General features: G+C 44.1%; 1 long non-coding RNA gene across 1 annotated transcript; it reads right to left on the bottom strand.

The window, feature by feature from the left end:
* Positions 1–5,855: 5,855 nt before the first annotated feature.
* On the bottom strand, positions 5,856–7,607 carry LOC311140988. Its single transcript, XR_014614195.1, has 3 exons — positions 7,289–7,607; positions 6,766–6,897; positions 5,856–6,336 (listed from the first exon to the last, which is right to left on the bottom strand). It is a non-coding gene; the product is annotated as an uncharacterized lncRNA (long non-coding RNA).
* Between the last annotated feature and the right edge of the window lie 1,150 nt (positions 7,608–8,757).

The following is an 8,757-nucleotide window of genomic DNA, read 5'->3' as shown; positions in this document are numbered from 1 at the left end:
ATCCCAGTCTGCTGTCCCCACTTGCTTCAAAATATCCAGTCCACCATTGTTCCTGTACCCAAGATCCTCTGAAGCTCTGTCAGGTTGGATGGGGAGCGTCGCTGCACAGCCATTTTCTGGTCTCTCCAGAGATGTTAAATCGGGTTCAAGTCCGGGCTCTGGATGGGCCACTCAAAGACATTCAGAGACTTGTCCCGAAGCCACTCCTGCGTTGTCTTGATGTGTGCTTAGGGTCGTTGTCATGTTGGAAGGTGAACCTTCGCCCCAGTCTGAGGTCCTGAGCACTCTGGAGCAGGTTTTCATCAAGGATCTCTCTGTAATTTGCTCCGTTCATCTGTCCCTTGATCCTGACTAGTCTCCCAGTCCCTGCTGCTGAAAAACATCCCCACCACCATGCTTCACCGTGGGGATGGTGCCAGGTTTCCTCCAGACATGGCGCTTGGCATTCAGGCCAAAGAGTTCAATCTTGGTTTCATCAGACTAGAGAATCTTGATCTCATGGTCTGAGAGTCCTTTAGGTGCCTTTTGGCAAACTCCAATCGGGCTGTCATGTGCCTTTTACTGAGGAAAGGCTTCCGTCTGGCCACTCTACCATAAAGGCCTGATTGGTGGAGTGCTGCAGAGATGGTTGTCGGTCTGGAAGGTTCTCCCATCCCCACAGAGGAACTCTGGACCTCTGTCACCTCCCTGACTAAGGCCCTTCTACCCCGATTGCACAGTTTGGCCGGGCGGCCAGCTCTAGGAAGAGTCTTGGTGCTTCCAAACTTCTTCCATTTAAGAATGATTGAGGCCACTGTGTTCTTGGGGACCTTCAATGCTGCAGAAATGTTTTTGGTACCCTTCCCCAGATCTGTACATCAACACAATCCTGTCTTGGAGCTCTACGGACAATTCCTTCAAACTCATGGCTTAGTTTTTGCTCTGACATGCACTGTCAACTGTGGGACCTTGCATAGACAGGTTTGTGCCTTTCCAAATCATGTCCAATCAATTGAATTTACCACAGGTGGACTCCAATCAAGTTGTAGAAACATCTCAAGGATGATCAATGGAAACAGGATGCACCTGAGCTCAATTTCGGGTCTCATAGCAAAGGGTCTGAATACTTATGTAAACAAGGTATTTCTGTTTTTTTTATTTTTTAATAAAACCTGTTTTAGCTTTGTCATTATGGGGTATTATGTGTAGATTGATGAGGAATTTTTTTTATTTCATCCATTTTAGAATAAGGCTGTAACTTACCAAAATGTGGAAAAAGTCACTATATACTATTCTGTCCCACGTATTCCTCAGATACACTATATATTCTATCCACAAACTGTCCATACATCCCATCATATACACTACCAGTCAAAAGTTTGGACACACCAACTCATTCAAGGGTTTTTCTTTATTTTTACTCTTTTTTACATTGTAGAATAATAGTGAAGACATCAAACTATGAAATAACACATATGGAATCAGGTAGTAACCAAAAAAGTGTTAAACAAAAATATATTTTATATTTGAGATTCTTCAAATTGCCACCCCTTTGCCTTGATGACATATTTGCACACTCTTGGCATTCTCTAAACCAGCTTCACATGGAATGCTTTCCCAACAGTCTTGAAGGAGTTCCCACATATGCTGAGCACTTGCTGGCTGTTTTTCCTTCACGCTGCGGTCCGACTCATCTCAAACCATCTCAATTGGGTTGAGGTCGGGGGATTGTGGAGGCCAGTTCATCTGATGCAACGCTCCATTACTCTCCTTCTTGGTAAAATAGCCCTTACACAGCCTGGAGGTGTGTTGTGTCATTGTCCTGTTGAAAAACAAATGATAGTCCCACTAAGCCCAAACCAGATGGGATGGCGTATCGCTGCAGAATGCTGTTGTAGCCATGCTGGTTAAGTGTGCCTTGTATTCTAAATAAATCACAGACAGTGTCACCAGCAAAGCACCCCCACACCATAACACCTCCTCCTCCATGCTTTACGGTGGGAAATACACATGCGGAGATCATCCGTTCACCCACACATCGTCTCACAAAGACACGGCGGTTGGAACCAAAAATCTCCAATTTGGACTCCAGACCAAAGGACAAATTTCAAATGGTCTAATGTCCATTGCTCGTGTTTCTTGGCCCAAGGAAGTCTCTTCTTATTATTGGTGTCCTTTAGTAGTGGTTTCTTTGCAGCAATTCGACCATGAAGGCCTGATTCACACAGTCTCCTCTGAACAGTTGATGTTGAGATGTGTCTGTTACTTGAACTCTGTGAAGCATTTATTTGGGCTGCAGTTTCTGAGGCTGGTAACTCTAATTAACTTATCCTCTGCAGCCGAGGTAACTCTGGGTCTTCCATTCCTGTGGCGGTCCTCATGAGAGCCAGTTTCATCATAGCGCTTGATGGTTTTTGCGACTGCGCTTGAAGAAACTTTCAAAGTTCTTGACATTTTCCGTATTGACTGACCTTCATGTCTTAAAGTAATGATGGACTGTCGTTTCTCTTTGCTTATTTGAGCAGTTCTTGTCATAATATGGACTTCGTCTTTTACCAAATAGGGCTATCTTCTGTATACCCCCCTACCTTGTCACAACACAACTGATTGGTTCAAACGCATTAAGAAGGTAAGAAATTCCAGAAATTCACTTTTAAGAAGGCACACCTGTTAATTGAAATGCATTCCAGGTGACTACCTCATGAAGCTGGTTGAGAGAATGCCAAGAGTGTGAAAAGCTGTCATCAAGGCAAAGGGTGGCTATTTGAAGAATCTCAAATATTAAATATAAAATAACTATTTTTTGGTTACTACCTTATCGCATGAAATATCTACAAATATTTGCTCATTAGCAGGGTATTGCAGGATTTAAAGGGGCAATCTGCAATTCTGTCATCCATTTTTGGACTTTTAAATGAATGATATAGTGTATACCCATTGAATCTTGAAGAATATATAACTTATATATGCCACATGAGCTTAGTTCAACTGTCGTACCCCATCAGAACCCAACATTTAAACTTATTTTAATTATAAACAAACCCTTTATAGCTTTAAAACATGGTTAAAACTATCATTTGATCTCATGGATGGTCAGCTCTGTATAGAAATATGAGAGTGGCCCCATCCCTCAGCTGTTTGCCAAGTTAAGAGGCAGGGTGCCAGCTTTGTTGATCTTTTGGATTGCAAATTCTCCCTTTATGTGTTGTGAGCGGTGATAAAACCTCTCAAACAGAGTTGGGTTTCATTTTCTCCTAAGTGTTTCTTGGAAGTGGAAGTGGTTTCTCTAGTACTGTAATGATTTGGGTAATTCCCAGACTCCAGGACTTTTTTGTTCTCACACTTTTTACAGCAGAGTTTGGCACATTCCCAGACAGTGTCGGGAAATGAATGTCGGTACTGTATGTCTAGGTGGAATGTCATATGGGGAGGGATTGAACATAAGGAAACTTCACAGTGTCTAGGTCATTGGCTCTTTATCAATTCATCTTTCTGCATCCTCTCTCCTCGTGGTTTCTCTAAACACAGAGGGGGAGGGACTTGGACCTTCTCTTCCAATACGGTTGAGAAGGAGGTAAGGAGATAGGATGTGAGTAATCACAGGAAAATGAATTGAGAAAGAGTCATGGTGTCGGGGTCACAGCATCTCTCTCATTGCCTCCCAGCAGCACCATAGTGCACCCTGGGAAACTCGACAGGATGGAGGACCTTTGACCTAGGCCTTTTTGGGTAATTCCCCTAGATGCATTTGAAAGCAAGTGTGCGCGTGTGTTCATTCTAGGGGCAGCAACATGCTCCTGCCTCTTGTAGCTGCCCCTGGGGTAGTTACTATAGCAGATAGTACTGATTCTGCTGCCCCTGGGGTAGTTACTATAGCAGATACTACTGATTCTGCTGCCCCTGGGGTAGTTACTATAGAAGGACAGATACTACTGATTCTGCTGCTTCTGGGGTAGTTACTATAGAATAACAAATACTACTGATTCTGCTGCCCCTGGGGTAGTTACTATAGAAGGACAGATACTACTGATTCTGCTGCCCCTGGGGTAGTTACTATAGAATAACAAATACTACTGATTCTGCTGCCCCTGGGGTAGTTACTATAGCAGATAGTACTGATTCTGCTGCCCCTGGGGTAGTTACTATAGCAGATAGTACTGATTCTGCTGCCCCTGGGGTAGTTACTATAGCAGATACTACTGATTCTGCTGCCCCTGGGGTAGTTACTATAGAAGGACAGATACTACTGATTCTGCTGCCCCTGGGGTAGTTACTATAGAAGGACAGATACTACTGATTCTGCTGCCCCTGGGGTAGTTACTATAGCAGATAGTACTGATTCTGCTGCCCCTGGGGTAGTTACTATAGAAGGACAGATACTACTGATTCTGCTGCCCCTGGGGTAGTTACTATAGCAGATAGTACTGATTCTGCTGCCCCTGGGGTAGTTACTATAGAAGGACAGATACTACTGATTCTGCTGCCCCTGGGGTAGTTACTATAGCAGATAGTACTGATTCTGCTGCCCCTGGGGTAGTTACTATAGAAGGACAGATACTACTGATTCTGCTGCCCCTGGGGTAGTTACTATAGAAGGACAGATACTACTGATTCTGCTGCCCCTGGGGTAGTTACTATAGCAGATAGTACTGATTCTGCTGCCCCTGGGGTAGTTACTATAGAAGGACAGATACTACTGATTCTGCTGCCCCTGGGGTAGTTACTATAGAAGGACAGATACTACTGATTCTGCTGCCCCTGGGGTAGTTACTATAGCAGATAGTACTGATTCTGCTGCCCCTGGGGTAGTTACTATAGAAGGACAGATACTACTGATTCTGCTGCCCCTGGGGTAGTTACTATAGAAGGACAGATACTACTGATTCTGCTGCCCCTGGGGTAGTTACTATAGCAGATAGTACTGATTCTGCTGCCCCTGGGGTAGTTACTATAGAAGGACAGATACTACTGATTCTGCTGCCCCTGGGGTAGTTACTATAGCAGATAGTACTGATTCTGCTGCCCCTGGGGTAGTTACTATAGAAGGACAGATACTACTGATTCTGCTGCCCCTGGGGTAGTTACTATAGAAGGACAGATACTACTGATTCTGCTGCCCCTGGGGTAGTTACTATAGCAGATAGTACTGATTCTGCTGCCCCTGGGGTAGTTACTATAGAAGGACAGATACTACTGATTCTGCTGCCCCTGGGGTAGTTACTATAGAAGGACAGATACTACTGATTCTGCTGCCCCTGGGGTAGTTACTATAGAAGGACAGATACTACTGATTCTGCTGCCCATGGGGTAGTTACTATAGCAGATAGTACTGATTCTGCTGCCCCTGGGGTAGTTACTATAGAATAACAAATACTACTGATTCTGCTGCCCCTGGGGTAGTTACTATAGAAGGACAGATACTACTGATTCTGCTGCCCCTGGGGTAGTTACTATAGCAAATACTACTGATTCTGCTGCCCCTGAGGTAGTTACTATTGAAGGACAGATAGTACTATAGCAGCGTCATGTAATCCAAGTGTTTTCACACCTGTAATATGTAAAACCTGCATTTCACACCTTATAGGTGTGGAACACAGAGGAATAAACTGTCCCACAAGTACATTTTTCATGTTTGTCTCTTTTATAATGTTTATAAGGGAGTGTGCTGGCTCACACTGGGCTAGGTTTCAAGTAAACCATATGAAGAGTCAAGTACCACATCAAACGAGGTGTTAAAAATAGTTTGTTGGTCTTATTGGACAGCATGTTAGAAAAGACTGTGATAAATTACTCAAATAGATTATTATTGTCCCAATAAAGTGGGACAACTCAAACATTTAGGGTAGAATCATGTTTCAGATAAGCAAAAGTTTTCCAAAATCTCAATATTTTATTGGAAATATTAATTTGAAATATACATTTTCATTACAGCTAGCATTCACATAAACATTTTATCTCACCCACCCACCAAACCATATTAACAAATTGTACAACATATATGTAACATTTCACAAGCCAATCTAACACAGCTCTCAATATACTGATGGGAATTGTTTTTGCTATGATATGCATTTACAGTATGCACTGTTCCCAAGGATTTCTACTACAGTATCTAGTAAAACTCTTATGCTAAAAAAGGTTGAACTGAATGTGTCCAAAGACAGGACGGTTGTGTATCATCTTTGGTTGTGTATCATAACTCTTGTTCTCCTCCACTCCTCCACTCCTGTTCTCCTCCACTCCTGTTCTCCTCCACTCCTGTTCTCCTCCACTCCTGTTCTCCTCCACTCCTGTTCTCCTCCACTCCTGTTCTCCTCCACTCCTGTTCTCCTCCACTCCTCTCCTGGTCTTACTCTGCTGTGGTCATCATGTAAGGGAGACAGGCACCAGATAGGACAGATATTAAAATAGACAATCTTGAAATGTTGAGTAGTGAGTGAAAATACTGCAGCAGATTAATTTAATTTAAAAAATAACAAATTCAATATATATGCAGTTTAGCCAAACTATGAGACTATGAGACTAAATGAAGAGAGACAAGTATAATAATAATTGGCATATTATTATTATTATTATTTATAATAATAATATGCCTTTTATCCAAAGCGACTTACAGTCATGTGTGCATACATTTTTTTTTGTGTATGGGTGGTCCCGGGGATCGAACCCACTACCTTGGCGTTACAAGCGCCGTGCTCTATCAGCTGAGCTACAGAGGACCACAAGTACAGGAAAGTAGGATATTCTTTCATTTGTTACGTGTGTGAACATATAGTAAAAACCTACCTCATTTACTCCTGAGGTGTGTCAGCTCTCCGTAGGGAGATGGTTCGCTCCAGACGTTTGATGTAGTCTGCCACCCACTTGCTCTCTGTGGGATGGGGCGTGCACAGTCTCGCTCTTGTCTTAGTGATAAACCTGGAGGGATACGATTACAAATAGATCAGTATCAAAGTGAATCATCAAGATCCACAACTATATCACAGTGGTTGCCAAAAAGTGCTCCAGGCACCACCTAGTGAGATCAGTGAGCCGCTGATGGGGAACAGAATCTGGCAGGCCTCCAAACTGCCTAGGAGTGTAAGACAAGACCTGAAACTAGCCTTTAAGTAATGTGGTTTCTTGTATGGTTATAAAATGTGTCATATCATGTTTATAACAGTTGTATTCAGCCTGAAAATGCAATGAGATGCTAAGTAGCCTACATATAGCGGGACAGATGCTAAGTAGCCTACATATAGCGGGAGAGATGTTAAGTAGCCTACATATAGCGGGAGTGATGTCATTTGTTTTAGAGAGGAAGACTTACACAGTGGCATCGATGTCACAGCCTTTGTCTGTGGTCTGCAGAAGGTAGGAGAACATCTTGAAGTGGCGAGGGAAACGGGTCTTAGTGGTCGCCAGGCAGCAGTCCACGGGTACCTCTGAGAATGCTGTAGGAGGGAGAGACAGAGAAAGAGATGGGAAAGACAGGAAGAGAAATAGAGAGAGAAAAGGGGGTGAGAATGGTCAAAGAAGAGATAGACGATGAAGAGAAACATGGCCAGAGAGAGAGAGAGAGAGAGAGAGAGAGAGAGAGAGAGAGAGAGAGAGAGAGAGAGAGAGAAAGGGAGTGAGAGGAGAGAGCGAGAGAGAGAGAGAGAGAGAGAGAGAGAGAAAGGGAGTGAGAGGAGAGAGCGAGAGAGAGAGAGAGAGAGAGAGAGAGAGAGAAAGGGAGTGAGAGGAGAGAGCGAGAGAGAGAGAGAGAGAGAGAGAAGGGAGTGAGAGGAGAGAGCGAGAGAGAGAGAAAGAGAGAGAGAAAGAGAGAGAGAGAGAGAGAGAGAAAGGGAGTGAGAGGAGAGAGCGAGCGAGAGAGAGAGAGAGAGAGAGAGAGAGAGAGAGAGAGAGAGAGAGAGAGAGAGAGAGAGAGAGAGAGAGAGAGAGAGAGAGAGAGAGAGAGAGAGAGAGAGAGAGAGAGAGAGAGAGAGAGAGAGAGAGAGAGGCAGACCAATATGAGTAACCCAGGCTCTACTTATGTAACTACCCCAGGCTGGTGCAACTTTCTAAGTCAATCACTGCAGAGGAGTATTTCGTGAGGACTCTTCTGTCTCTGCACGTGTGTGTGTCTCTTACCTGCTGCATAGCCAAGCAGACTGTTGCGATGAAGAGAAGAGCTGTAACTCGAGATGCCATGTTGCTGCTCAGAGTGCTGTGCTTCAGGCAGGTCGTTCAGTGAGAGGATGAGAGAGTGAGAGTGTGAGAGAGTGAGAGGATGAGAGAGTGAGAGTGTGAGAGAGTGAGAGGATGAGAGAGTGAGAGGATGAGAGAGTGAGAGGATGAGAGAGTGAGAGGATGAGAGAGTCTGAGGATGAGAGAGTGAGAGTGTGAGAGAGTCTGAGGATGAGAGAGTGAGAGGATGAGAGAGTCTGAGGATGAGAGAGTGAGAGAGTGAGAGTGTGAGAGAGTGAGAGGATGAGAGAGTCTGAGGATGAGGGAGTGGTACAGGTGTATTTATACACCTGACTGGCTCTTTCTCTTTCACTATGACTTGGAACAAAGTGAAAGTCTCCGCCTTCGTCCCATAAATTCACCTTAACCTCAGCCTTTATCTTTTATTCCTCCCTCCTCCTCTCTCTCCCTCCCTCCTTCTCTCCCTCTCCCTCCATCTCTCTCCCTCCCTCCATTCTTCCTTCTGTCTTTCTCTCCATATCCTTGTCTGTCAATCTGTCTCACCCGCCTCTGTAACGCTGGCAGATCATTTGCAGCTTACGGTATCTGTTTTTTGGTATTTCTTATCAA

This window comes from Coregonus lavaretus (genome assembly GCF_964263955.1).
Source record: "Coregonus lavaretus genome assembly, chromosome: 14".
NCBI classification, from domain to species: domain Eukaryota; kingdom Metazoa; phylum Chordata; class Actinopteri; order Salmoniformes; family Salmonidae; genus Coregonus; species Coregonus lavaretus.
This window is presented reverse-complemented; position numbering and strand designations above follow the sequence as displayed.